Genomic DNA, 14,004 nt, shown 5'->3' with positions numbered 1-14,004 from the left:
TCATGGAGGACGTCTCGAAATGGACCTTTTATTTTTTTGGCTAAATTAACATTTGGCATTTCAGGGTGCTGGCCCCGTGCCCGGCTGCTCTGGCCTTCTGCCTGTCAGCTCCTTTGAGGCTATTTTTGCCATTCACTTATTTATTAACTATTATTGCTTCCCAGGACAGATGGGCACACACACACAGCCACGCACGCACACACACACATACACAGACACGCGTGTGCAAGCACAGACACACGCCCTCCGACCCAGAGCCCGTTGGAGGAGCTAGCCTGCACCCACCGGGCTGGACACGGTGTGCAGGAGGGGCGCACGGGCACCGGGCCAGGCGGAGGAAGGGCTGGTGGAAGGCAGCGGCCTCCCCAAGCTCACCCTTCCCCAGAAAGGCCCCCCACCCCGCCAAAGCCTCCTATCAGACTAGAAGTTCTCTGAGGCCAGGGGATGTTACCTCCCCCATCAGACTGGACACTCCCTGAGGATGGGATCAGGCCTCTTCCCCGCTTCAGGACCCAGTTCTGGCCATGGGACACAAAGGTCCTCAGTCCTGGGGACCTGGAAAGTGGGTGGAATGCTGGAGGCTCCACAGCTATAGCCAGGGATGCTGGAAGAGGAGAAAATTCTCACCTTTCTGCAGGAAGTCAGAGCCAAGAATTACATCCCCTTAATCAGGAGCTTCCCTCCACTTCCCCTTCTCCCCAGGGGTGGGGTAGGGATTGGTTTTACAGTCAGGGTGGCGGGGCGGGTCAGGATTTCACAGGTATGATAGCAGTTGAGCACAAAGGGTTGGTGCTAAGCCCAGGGCATGAGTCAGGGAGGTGGGTGCAGGTGGGTGGGCAGTCAGGGAGGGCTGGGCTGCCAACTGCCCCCTTGAGCTGCTGCCTCATGTGACCCACTCCTGAGCCCAGGGCTGGAGCAGCCCCAGTAACTGTCCTGTCACCTCTTTGTCCTCAAGCCCAGCTCTGATGCTTCTCCCCAGGAGGGACATTTGGGAAGTCCTCCCTGCTCTATGCATCCAAATTGTGCCAGGCTCCTGTCAGACTGTGATCTGTGCCGTGTCTTTCTCCCTAACTCGAGAAAGGACTGTCTCATTAATTTGTGTGCTTGTCCCTCTGGTGGAATGGCCACAGTCCTTGGACTCTTCTGGAGTACCAGGGCCCCTAAGGGCCCTCAGTAGCATCGAAGAGGGGCTCATTGAGAAGGGCTCCAGGCCGGCTGCTGCTGAGCCTGGCACGGAAGCCATCGCCATGTGGTCTGGTCATTCGGGTGGGGGCTCTGGGAGGGGGATTTGCAGCAGCCCCAGGTTGTGAGCTGAGTTCACCACCCTTGACCTGCAGTCGTGACTCAGTTGCCAGTGCAGTTTAGTGGCGGTGCCTGGGCTTCACAGTTAGGCAGCTCTGGGTGTGAGACCCACCCTGCCACGTACCTGTGTACAAGTTACCCTCCGGGACCCCATCTGACCACCTGGGGCTGTCTACTTCACAGCTCTGTCGCAAGACTTGCGTGCTCATCTGTGTCAAATACCCTGACCCCCCCCCCCCCCCCACTGGTCATGGAAATGCCAGAGACAGGCCAAGAGGAAGAGTGCAGTCAATTAAATGTCTAGCTCCTCTAGACTCTGTGGCCGCCCTAGTTTCTCCCTGGTCTTGTGTGTTTTAATTTCTGGCTGCCCTAGCCACTCATCTAAAGCTTGCCTCAGCTTTGGTGCCACTTTGCTGAGAGAAGGGGAGAAAGTGTGGCCATATTAGGCGCTGAGCAAAACCCTGCGAGGGCCCCTTTCTGCCCAGGAGGAAGCTGGCAGTCCCAGTGCCTGCACACTGTTCTGCCTCCCAGGCAAGACTGCATTATTATGAGCTAATGTCTGTGCTGTCCCCGGAGTGGCCAGGGAAGAAACATCGAGTAATATGATTACTACAACAGTAATAATAACAGCAACACCACCAACAAGCACACACAATTATGGAGAAGGCCAAGATTGGAGGACCTGGCTCCAGGCCAGGGCTGCGGTTAGCTCACGAGGGATGGCTGTGGGGCTTGAAGGCAGTGGGTTTCAGGTTTTTCATGCTCACTCGTCTCTCCCATAGTCTTCCTCGCCATCACATCCAAAGCCTCTGGACAAACCACTAGGTCCCTTCCACTAGAGCGCAGCACTTAAGGTTGATACGACGTGGTCTTGTGGCCATCTCCGGGCCGGTAAGGAGGTCCTGCAGAGGGACGCAGTGGACTCCATTTGTCCTAGGCGCCCCTGCCTGCTGCTATTCACTTGCCCACTCAGAACATCTACCTAGGCATCTCCCATTGCAGGCTTGTTCCCACGCCAAGGTGGTAAACTGAGTCAGAGTGCTGGGGGTAGCTGCCCTGTGGGAGCTCTCTCCATAGCTCAGTCTCATGGCGGGGATGGACCATACCCAGGCCCTAGTGACATAATACCTGTGGTGCCCAGAACTGGCACGCATCATATGATAGGATTGTTATCGTGCAGTAGCTAAGGGCCACCTGGATTTGAATTCTGGCTTTGACATGCATCAACTGTAAGCCCGTGGATCAGTTCCCTAACCTCAGCCTTCTCATCGGGAAGTTGAGATGATAGAAGCAACTTCATAATGTTGTTGTCCACGCTTATGATCGTGTGTGGCAATGTAAGCCCACGAGGGTCTGCTCTTTCGCAGTTATTATTCTTTCGGTAGGGACAATAAAAGTACCTTCAGCAGCTCCCACCCGTGTAGTCTGCTTGTGTTGAATCCTATTTTCCAAAAAGATGTTGAAGCTCTAACTCAGTACTCGTGGGCTTATTTGGAAATAGGGTCTTTGCAGATGATCAAGTTAGATGGGGTCTTTGGGAGGGGACCCCTAATCCAATATGACTGGTGTCCTTATAGAAAAAAGGGAAACTTGGACTAAGAGAGAGGCATGCACTGAAGGGAGAAGGTGCCTGAAGATGCAGACTAACGCCATCTACAAACCCAGGAATGCCTGAGACCACCTGAAGCCAGGAGGGAGGCCCAGAACAGTCTCCCTCCCAGCCCAGAGGAACCAACCCTGCTGACACCCTGAGCTTGGACTTCTGGGCTCCAAGACTGGGAGACAGTAATTTCTGTTGCTGAATCCTCAGTTCATGACTTTGTGAAAGCAGCCCCGGGGAACGAATGCGGGGTGTGATGGGGTATGGCTCACTAACCCCCACAGCCGCCCTGAGCCATCTGCCATCCTCAGGTCAGAAGAATGGGGTTGGTGCGGAGCAGGCCACGGGCTGGGGCCTGCGGTCAGGCTTCGGCTGGCCTTGGGCCTCCGGCATCTGTCTCAGATGGTCCGGGCTCTTGGCCTGCAGGTGAACAGAGTTGGTGCCACTTATAGGGCCCGAGACACAGAGAGCCCACCCCTCACCTTCCGCCCTGCCTTCCTGCCTCTCTCCTCTGCTTCTTAGAGCACTCCCCACCTCAGCCCTACTCCAAGCAGGAGGAAATGGAGAAAGGAGATCATAAATCCCCGGAGAGGGCAAGCCAAGGTGGGGTTTGGGCCGGAACCTTTCTGCCTCTCTCCTCCCCTTTCTGCTGGAGCCTTAACTCTGTTCCCTAGGCGGGAAATGGCCTGCCTGTCTGGGGTGTATCTGTGTGTCTGTGCGTGTGTGTGAGTGTGTGTATAGAGAACGTCCCTCATTAAGCTGCTGTGGGCCTCGTGACCATGACTCATAAACGTACAATGAGGCTGCACTGGACAGAGGAGACCTGTCCCCGGGGTGGGCGATGCCCGCTCCCGACACAGCAGCAGCGCCAAGGCCCTCCGCGGCGCACCTTGGCAGCCCGCCCCTGCCTTCTCCTTCCAAAGAACTGACTGTTCAGTGTCACTTGGGGGAACAGATAGGTCTTGAGTGCCTCTGTCTGCAGGGCACGGGGATCCAGTGATGAGGAAGGTGTCGGCCTCGCCCGCCAGGAACTTGTCATCCGTGCAGGATGGAGGGGTGCATCTAAGACAAGCACACAAATAACTCGTGATCCAAGGGGAATAAAATAAGGAACATGGAGAAGTGCAAGTTGAGAGCCGGGAGGGGGAGGAGGAGGGGCTCAGCAGCAGCTGGAGATGCTGAGAGGAGGGGAGAGCCCATAGGGTCTTCATGAAGGAGGCTCTGAAGCCCCGACAGTGTGGCAGCGGGGAACACAGAAGCAATGGCCTGGAAGCTGGAGTCTCCAGGGTGTGTCTGGGCACACCGAGTCTTCCCGGTGACCCGAGTGCAGAGTCCTCCCTGGGGCAGCTGGGAGATGAGGCAGGAAATGTAACCCAGTATGGCCTCGTATGCCGGCTGCTGAGCGTCTGTAACATAGCTGTAAGAGGGGATCCTTCGAGGGCAAGAGTGCTGCACTTTAGGAGGGGGCTGGGCAGGGAGAGTTTGTGCAGTGGGGAGCTTGCAGCCCTGGAAAAAGGCTGGAGTGGGAGGAGGAAGAAAGGGTCAAGGGAGAGACGTTTCTCTTGGACAACTGGCAGGATCTGGCAAGTAAGGAAGAGGAGGCACGGAAGACAGGCCAGGATGAAGGAATAGTGCTGCCATTCAAGGAGAAGAGGGTGGTCTGCGGCTCCTCGGCCTGTGGGGGTTTGGAGAGAAGGGGCTGGTGTGTTTGGGGTCAGAACTGGAGCCTCTGGTGTGGTGGAGGGCAGGTCTCTGGAGAATCATGATGGGGCAAGGGAGGTGCAGAGCCAGGGCCTTCTCTGGGGTGCCGGGGATGGTGGGAGCACAGGCCAGGTGGTGAGGTGGGATCCTTGGGTGAACACGTGCCATTTACCTTTCCAGGTTGAGTGACCAGCGTGGGTCCTGGCTCTCCCAGGGTAGTGGGTGCAGGGCTCCCCAGGGAAATGAGTGCTCTCTGATTCCTGTGGCTGTCTCCTTGCCACAAAAGAGTTGGTAGCCATGGCTGGTCCAAGGTCTTCCTGTGCGGGGGGGCCACTCTGGTTCTTCATCCGGCACATTTCAGGCAGCTCGAGCTCTCTTGCCCTGCAAATCTTCTTTGGTATGGTTTTCTGTGCTTTACTACGTAGAATTCTGAAATGTCAGGGGTCACGAGAACGTTACCTATCATCTCCAGGTCTTACTTTTAGTGGAATGAATGGAGGCCCGAGTCGGTGAGATGACCAGCCCTCACCCCCCCCCACCCCCAGCCAAAGTCATGGGGCTGGTCAGGGCTGATTTAGACCTTTCCTATTTGATTGGGATTTAGACCTGTCCTCTGAACCGAAATGCTGTCCTCTTTCCCCATGTCACCTTCTTTATTTGTGGATTTCTGGCCTCCTCAAAGTCAGGAGCTGCATATCCCTCCCCGGCACTCAGCAAAGTGGACACTTAATACAAATTTGTCGCCTGAATAAAGGGACGATGCCTACCACATGTAAGTATTTGTTCATTTAGGGAGTGGCAAGGGCAAGGGCTTAAGGGAACGTCCTCTCTTGGGGCCTGGCTGTCCAGGGCCTGTGAGGGAGGACGGCTCACTGGCTGCGGCTGGCTTGGCCGCTGGGTGACTGTCTCCCTCACTGCCTTGTTGGGCCCAGGAAGAAGGCTGAGCAGGAGAGGGAGGGCCGCTGGCTGATACCAATGCCTCTCCTTCCCTTGAAAGGCAGACCCCCTTTGGGCTTCTCTTGCCTCCTGCCCTAGGTCATGCAGGCGTGGGGTGGGGAAGGGGTGGGCAAGGGGTGGGGACCGTGTACCTCCGGGGATGCTGGGCCATCAGGGGTGCTTGAGGTAGACAAGTCTGCTTACTGATCAGGTGGAACTGCAATGCACCTCATCTCTCTGAGGGGAAGAATTAGTCAGTTTGGGCTGCCATAGGAAAATACCACAGACTGGGTGGTTTAAACAACAGACATCTATTTGCTCACAGCTCTGGAGGCTGGAAGTCCAAGATCAAGGTGCCAGAAGATTGAGTTTCTGGTGAGAACCGTCTTCCTGCCTTGCAGATGGCCGCCTGGCTGGGTTCTCACATGGCCTTTCCTCTGCGCATGAGCTGTCGAGAGGGAGCGGGGAGACGCTGGCGTCTCTTCTTCTTGTAATACCAGCCCTGTTGGGTGAGGGCCCCTCTCTTATGAGCTCTTTTAATCTCCGTTCCCTCCCCAAGACCCCATCTCCAAATACAGTCGCACGGGGGGTTCGGGTGCAGCCTGTCAACTTTGGAGGATGTGGTTCAGGCCGTAACCTAGAGAGTCTGCGACTGAGCTGTAGGTTAGCATCTTCCCCCGTATGGGGTACCCTGTCTGTGAGCCTGGGAGGCATGTCTCGTAGGGAGTTTGCTCGAAATCTTGAGGTCTCTGCAAGTTTCTGGTGTTCCGTCGTTTACCTCAGATGAGGGGACAGAGTCTGAGTGTCCCCGGTGCCTTAGAGCTTCCTCCCTACCCGTTAGGTCAGGGTCAGGGAGGGCTTTTGGGGAGATTGGTGAGGCCGCCCCTCCGTGAGGCAGCCCGGTGTCGTCCTGGACTCAGCCAGACAAAATGTTCTAGTTCTCAGAGTTCCAGAGAAGGAACTTGGTGCCATTAGCCCCTTTGGGGGGGAAGAGTCTGGAAGCGAGTCCTGAAGGATGAAATCTCAGAGAGAGCTGTTGGGATGGAGGTGACCTGATAGGTCAGGACAGCAGATCCCGGAGGAGAACGCCAGCCAACCTCTGTGGGGCATCGTCATCCCGCCCAGCCCCTGCTGCACCGCCTCTTCCTTCCTTCTGTCTCCACGTCTCCTTTTCCCTGTGCCTTCCCTGCGCACCTCATCATAACTCCCTGCCCCTGTGTGGGGCCTTTGTCTCAGATTTTTTCATTTGAAACATTTCAAATATTTTATTTTTTATTTATTTGACAGATAGAGAGAGAGAGAGAGAGAGAGAGAGAGAGAGAGAGAGAGCACAAGCAGGGGGAGGGGCAGGCAGAGGGAGAGGGAGAAGCAGACTCCCCGCTGAGCTGGGAGCCTGATGCGGGGCTCGATCCCAGGACCCCAGGATCATGACCTGAGCCAAAGGCAGATACTTAACCGACTGAGCCACCAGGTGCCCCAGTAGGAACATTTCCAAGTGCGGAGACTAATGAACTCTCGCATACATACCCACCATTCAGATGCAGCAACTGTCAATGCTTTTTACTTCATTCATCCTCCCCCCCCACCCCCTTCCTGCTGAAGTATGTGGAGCGAATCCTGACCATCGTGTCCGGTTACCTCTAGATATTTAGCATGTGTTTTGCAAAAAAGAAAAGGTCTGTGCCCTCGAAGTTGGCCTCTGCCTCTGTGCCCTCGAAGCTGGCCTCTGCCTCTGTGCCCTCGAAGCTGGCCTCTGCCTCTGTGCCCTCGAAGCTGGCCTCTGCCTCTGTGCCCTCGAAGCTGGCCTCTGCCTCTGTGCCCTCGAAGCTGGCCTCTGCCTCTGTGCCCTCGAAGCTGGCCTCTGCCTCTGTGCCCTCGAAGCTGGCCTCTGCCTCTGTGCCATCCCAACCAGGTCAGCCGGGGAAGCCCTCGATGCCGTTTCCTCACTGTGGTTTCTTCCCGGGGGGGGGGGGCCGGGGGGGCCTGGTGTTGGGGTAAAACTAAGGAGAACTGAAAAAGAAAGTCGCCGTAGCGAGAAGGTGTATCAGGTTGTACCTGGAGGCCTGGGTTTTATAATTAAGCTGCGTTCTGAGCACCTCCCGAGGCCTCGAGGCTCTGTGGGACGCGCGGCCCCGCTCCCTGGTCGCAGGGAAAGTAATCATTTTCTAAACGGTCCCCCGGACGCTGAAGAGAGGCTCATTAGTCCTCCCGGGGGCCCGCTGTCACCTCCGGGAGGACAAATGGCCCAGCTCGGAAAGAATCTGGGTCATTTTATCTTGTCCCGTGAAGACCTCCCCGGGGCCCTGGTGAGACGCGCTCCGGCCACGAGCGGGTGGGCCGCGGGCTGTGGGCCTTGGGCCGTGGGCCGCAGCGGACCCCGGCTGGGCCCTGGCCACCGCCGCTTCCAGCCGTCGCCCGGTCCCCAGCGGAGCCAGGGCAAGTGTAATGACTCTGTCTCGTTCGTCGCTAACCAATGAATTCCCTCTCTCTTGGCAACCTAAGCCATGTTTACAGAAAATAGAGCCTAGAAGATGCAGTTCCTGTCAGCCCTGGGGCCAGTGGGGACCGTGGCAGGACGGGTGCGTGTCCCCCGCTGGTCACCGTCGGGGCTGCAGGCCCTGCTGGGGCTCAGCCTCCGGCCCTTCTCTGGGGGGGGGCGCCCTGGAGCAGATGTGGTGGAGGCCGGGGGGTCTGAGAGCCCCCCACGCGGACCCCGCCTCCCGCCTTGACCGCCTCGGGCCCGGGGCAGGTTTCGGAGCTTCCCAGAGCCTCAGGACCCTCATCTGTAGATCGAGGGCTGCTCGGGCGGGGAGTTGTGAGGTCAGGCACCTGGCTCAGAAGTCGTCCTCGCCCCCCCCCCCCCCCCAAAGCTTCCGTGTCCCTCTGGTGCTCACTTTGGGACACACGGAATCGTGCAAAACAAGTCATCGGCCGGGGCGTCCGTGCGGCTTAGTCCATCCAGCGTCTGGCTCCAGCTCGGGTCATGGGCTCGGGTCCTCGGCCGAGTCTGCTCGTCCCTCTCCCTCTGCCCCTGCCCACTGTTCATGCTCCCTCCCTCTCTCTCTCTCTCTCTCTCTCTCAAATAAATATTTTTTAAAAACCCCAAATCTTTTGCAAAAAAAAAAAAAAGAAAAAAAAAACAACCCAGTTATTGTTGGTGCAGTTTCTTTCTTTTTTTTCAAAGATTTTATCCATCCATTCATGAGAGACACAGAGAGAGAGAGGCAGAGACCCAGGCAGAGGGAGAAGCAGGCCCCACGCAGGGAGCCCGACGCGGGACTCGATCCCGGGTCTCCAGGGTCAGGCCCCGGGCCGAAGGCAGCGCTAACCCCCCCGGGCTGCCCGTTGGTGCCGTTGCTGACAAACGTTTCCCACGCTTTATCGCATTGGAGTGTCCGTGAAGGATTTGTCGTCATCCTCATCTTACCGAAGCCGAGGAGATTAGATGGGGCTCAGAGAGGGCAAGAGGATTTTCCTAGCCGCGCGGCAAGGGGGACGGCAGGGCCCCGAGGCCCACCCTGGGGGGCGAGACCCCGTCGCACGCAGCACGCGGTCTGGCCCACCCTCGTGGTCGGTCTCGCTCTCCTTTCCCCTCGGAGTTTGGTTTCATTCGAACTGGAGCTGGCGGGGACCGTCGAGGACGAGGCTCAGCGCCCGGCCCTGAAGTCACCTGCCGGGGACACCCCTCCACGGCCCGGGGCGCCCCTCGCAGCCCTGCCCCCCTTGGCTCCCTTGGGCTGCGCTGCAGGGGCCGCTGCTTCGCGCCTCTTGCACCCGGCGCCGTCAGGCTTAATAAGCGCCTGGTTTTGAACAAATCAAAGGGAAAGTGAGCTGCTCCTCTCGCTGTCTTTTCCGAAGAGAGAACAGGAAATGCCTCAAGTTGCAGCCAGAGGGTTTTGGGTTAGACTGACCGGGCGGTTCGGAGGAGCAGCTTCACCTGGTGGCCGTGCTGGCCCGAGTCCCTGGAGGCTGGGTCATCACTTGTCCTCTCTGGTGAGAGCCACACGGGTTTAGGACTTTCTGGAAAGGACGGGGGGGGGGGGGGGACGTGGATGGCATGCAGTGCTGGGCCAACGTCGGGCCTCAGCTTTCTGAGGGGAGGCCCTTCCCAAGCGCATTTTTCTATGGTTCAGCTCCAGAACCTGGGAGGGAGCATCCGCGTCCCTCCGCTCCGTCCTCAGGCTGCGAGCAGAGGCCTCCCAGGAACCGACATCCCTCCTTGGGGGGCCCCAGCCACCCGCGGACCTGAGCTCGGAGCCCAGGGGCTCGTCAGGCACAGGAAGTGCTCCTGCCCCCCTGAGGTCGGGGTTTGGGGAGCCGTTACTGTGGTTGCCAACTGGGCCTGCCTTCAGGAAGGTCACGGCTTAAGCAGACGAGCCTGCCAGGGTCTGGAGCTCCTTTCCCACAAACCGGCAGCATTTCCAAGATGAAAATGGGAAAACGCTGAGCAGCCGAGACAGACTCTTGCTCTCCCGGATGAGCCCACGTCGCGGGGCTTGTGTCTGCCTCGACTCAGGACCTCTCCAGGGGCTCTGGGACTTCTTACTACTCTCGATTTCACCCGAAACAAGGTCTGTGAGGCCGTCCTGGGTGTCTGTAACCCCGTGGGTGAAGGTCCCCGGCCCCTGTGACAGGCGAGCTCACCGACGGGGCTATTTAGGGCACTCGTCACACAGGCGCATCACCATGACCGCCCTTCCTTGTTGTTTGTTTGTTTTGATTTTAGCCTGAGGAAGGATCCAGATGTTTCTATTTCTCCAGATGTTTTTTGTGGTAAAGCTGAAGAGCAGAGATAGGAAATGAGAGGTGCGGGGGAGGTGGGTTCCAGAGCCTTCCACGTAACGGATAACCAATTGACAATCTGTCCCCTGTGGGGGCCCATGTTCCCTCTGTGCTGGATTTCCGCATGGAGACCACCAACCTTTCTTTTCTCTTAGACTGTCCGTCACCAGCGTAGTAACTGCTGTCGTGATACCCTTAACATGTCACCCGAAGGACCAGCCCCGGCCCCTTTAGAAGTCACAGTTTGAGGACTGCCTGGACTTTTGGAGGACATCGCAGGTGCATTATTTGGCATTTATTCAGAGCCAGAGGGAGACACACGGGGACAGTCCTGTTGGGTTCTTTCTCCGTCACTCTGTTCTTACCTTTCCCATTCCCCCTATTTCCTAGTGGGGAGAATGCCTTCTCTGAGGGGCAACCTGGTGGCAACAATCTGAAAATTAAGACAGGGCACCCAGGCCAGGCCCAGTAAGGCCCATGGGGAAGATGCTTTGTCTCTTGCCAATGGCATCCTTCTCGACCTTTGGGTCAAGAAGCCTTCCTGAAGGCTAGCCTGCTTCCTTCCTGTTGTCTCTTCTGATCCTCCCCTATGTGGAGGAAGATTTTATGAATGGGGACCTTATTGGCACCTTCTAGAGAGGGGGGCAGCTGTCTTGAACTCCTGGATGCTGGGGTAGGAACCTGGGGGTTCTGAAGCTCTGCTTGCAGGAGGTGGGCATGGCCCAGAAGGTGGGACATTCTATTGTGGTGGCTTTGGGAAGTGGGCTCTCAGGATGTGGGGACAGCGACTGGACTGTGCATGGAGAAGGGTGATGAAGGCTGCAGTCTGTCACCTGGGACTCTGTTGTGCAGTCAACACGGGCAGAAAGCCCTGCATGGACCCACTCACCTGTATTGACATGTCAGCCCAGCTGTCCCCATACGTTACACTGTCCTTAGGTGTGTGTGTTCCAGAGCATGGGGCCTGGAGGCCTGGGTCCCCGGGTCTCCGTGCTACCCTGGCCTCCGGAGCGGGAGTTCAGGAGCACCCTGCTTCCCTGATAGGACTGGGGCTGAGCTTGTAGTGCTGGGCTGGTGCTCTATGGGAGTCAGGGCTTGGGGTGTTTCTGGATGGTGGGTCTCAGCCCAGGGGTGGGAGGCAGGCTCAGAAGAGCAGGCAGGAGCTGAGTTCCTGGGCCAAGCTCAGGCCTTTGTCCTCTGTCCCCTTGGGGCTGGGTCAGCATCTGTTGCCTCTGGAGAGTTCTGTCTCAGGCTGGGAACTCAGAGGACACAGTCCCTCAGAACGTGACCTCCCCGGCTGCTTAGGACAGGCCCTAAGCACGAATGACTAGCAGTGGGAGGGGGTCAGCCCGCAAACATTTGCTCTGCTGATTTCAGGCTCTGCTTTCTCTTCTGAACCTGGAAGGAGTCCATTCAATTTTCCAAACATCTGTTTTGCTCTTGGACTTGCTCAGCCCTCTGTGAGAGGACCCCATGATGGATGACAGGCCCTCCTCACCTGCAGGCCCAGAGGGTTGCTGGGAGTGGGGAGACGGGACCACGGGGCAGGCAAGAAGAGCTCCTGACAGATGGAACTGGGGTGGTCATGGGGGTCGGGGACGGTCACGGAGGTCGGGCTTGGTAGTTGGAGGGCATATTTGACAAACCAAGAATGTCTTCCTGTTGCTGCTGGTTTGGAGATGAGTGGGAGCCAGAGTGGCTAGTTCCTAGGAATTTGGGCTTTACCCAGTGGGTGACGATTAGCCATTGCAGGAGTTTGAATAAAGGATGGGGCGTGATAGTGGTGATGACTCTAAGAGCTTCTGTTACTGAGCCTTTCCTGTGTGTACTTACATCCTCCCTGCAGCCCTCTAAGGAGGAGAGTATTGTTATCCTGCTTTTCCAGAAAACACACATCGCAAAGGTCACCCAGCTAGCAGGAGGTAGAAGTGTGATTCCAGAGCCAGGCCGGGTTGCAGGGAGTGGCCAGGGGCTTTGGAATAATAGGGGCTGAACCTCCCCAAACAGGCCATAGGCCCCTGCTGTCCTCTGACACCTGGGAGGTGGGGGTGCTCCCTCCAGGAGGAGGAAGAGGAGAGGAGGTGAACCAATCCAGGGGCGGAGCTGCCCTGGAGGGAGCCTTTGTGAGCTGTTTCCTGGAGAGTTCTAGAAAGGAAACTCCTAGTCACTCTGCCGCCCTTAAGAGTGATGAGCTGTGTTCTAGCCCTCATCTCTCCCTCCTTCATCCTCTCAGCTCCCGAGGGGGCCCTGGGGGCGGATGGGGGCCTCCCGCTGGGCTGATAGGATCCCAGCTGTGTGTGGGGGGGAGCAGAGGGAGGTCCCATCGCTTCCTTCTGTCCTGGACCTCAGGGCTCTGGGGCCACTGCCCGGGAAGCGCAGGCTTCAGGTCAGGGAAAGGGGTGTGGAAGATGCTAGCAGCAGGCGGATTGATCGATTGATCGGGGCTCTGTCCGCCTTAGGTGTTGGCCTTCCCCAGGCCAGTGGGCTGGTGAAGACAGGGAAAGTTCGCCTCCGTCCACGGGCTAGGTGGGCTCCTCTCAGCAGGGGACGGGGCACAGGGGACGGGGCACTTCCTCGCTCTGCCCGCTGGGCCCTGGAGGTGGGTGAGGCTGGGGCACGGTGGGTGGGGCTGAACGAAGCAGGTGCTCAGGCTTGCCCACCCCGGGACTTTCGGAATCACAGGGTTGGGATGGGGCCCAAGAATTCACGTTTCTAGCCAGGTCCCACTGGTGTGGGGATCCCTCTCTGAGAACTGTTGTGCCAGACTGACAACCGAGTGAGCATTTATGGTGCTTCTTCCTTCACCCAGCCTCGCTGCTTGGACAGGTGTGGTCAGGAACTCATCCTCTCCACCTGAGAAAGCCACGTCCTGCCTTTAGGCCCTGGCTCAAAGGACACTTTCCTCCGTGGCCACACTTAGAACTGTGTGGGCCATCTGTCCTCTTCTTTCTCGCTCTGCCTGGGTTTCTAGAGCTATTGCATGCTCCCTGGGGACTGGAAGTCACTGTCACTCGTGCTGGGGGAGGGGTGCCCCGTGGCACGTCCTGGCGCATGGAGGGATTGGGGCTGAGTGGGTCTGGTTCAGCTGCGCTCTTGTCATGGTTAAGCCATTCTCAAAACCAGGGAATTAAAAAAAAAGAAAAACAAAAAACAAAACAAAACAAAACAAAAAAAACAGGGAATTGAGGTCTAGATGGGGAGGGATTTCACCGAGGTCTCCCAGGCTGGCTAGGGGCGGAGCCGGATACTAGAACCTGGCTTCTTGGACTCCTAGTATACACTGTCTGTATAGACCATTGTATAGAAAAAAACTTCCATAAGCTTAAAACACTGGCTAGTTCTTGAGGTCTTTTCTAACACCTCCGGAGAGCCGTGTTTCCGTATGTGGATGTAGCGGGCACAGCTAGAACTTTGTGTCTGCCGGCTTTTTTAAACTTAACATAAAACAACAACAACAACAAAAACCCCTTAACATCGCATAGACTAATTTTCCTGCTTCATATACAAATGAGTGTCTTTTGTGGGATGTCCCTACAGTATCTCACTGAATTCTCACAACGGCACTGGAGGCACGTATTTTGGTTGTACTCCTGCTGTGGATCGTCCCCCGGAGGTGATGTTCCATGGTCTGCTTCATGTTCCCCAAGCACAGGAGACCGAACTGGTGTTTAGAATTGCCACGG

At 57.2% G+C, this 14,004-nt stretch overlaps 1 protein-coding gene and 1 long non-coding RNA gene across 10 annotated transcripts in view; both read left to right on the top strand.

Moving 5' to 3' along the window:
• Nucleotides 1-14,004, top strand: part of ADCY5 (adenylate cyclase 5) — a 145,743-nt gene that overhangs the window by 20,152 nt on the left and 111,587 nt on the right. The gene's annotated exons all lie outside the window — the stretch shown is intronic.
• Nucleotides 5,279-7,323, top strand: LOC125754249 (uncharacterized). Its single transcript, XR_007407952.1, has 3 exons — nucleotides 5,279-5,375; nucleotides 5,865-6,048; nucleotides 7,184-7,323. It is a non-coding gene; the product is annotated as an uncharacterized LOC125754249 (long non-coding RNA).

This window comes from Canis lupus, chromosome 33, assembly GCF_003254725.2.
Source record: "Canis lupus dingo isolate Sandy chromosome 33, ASM325472v2, whole genome shotgun sequence".
Classification (NCBI taxonomy): domain Eukaryota; kingdom Metazoa; phylum Chordata; class Mammalia; order Carnivora; family Canidae; genus Canis; species Canis lupus.
The sequence above is the reverse complement of the archived record's forward strand: the minus strand, read 5'-3'. Positions and strand labels throughout refer to the sequence as shown.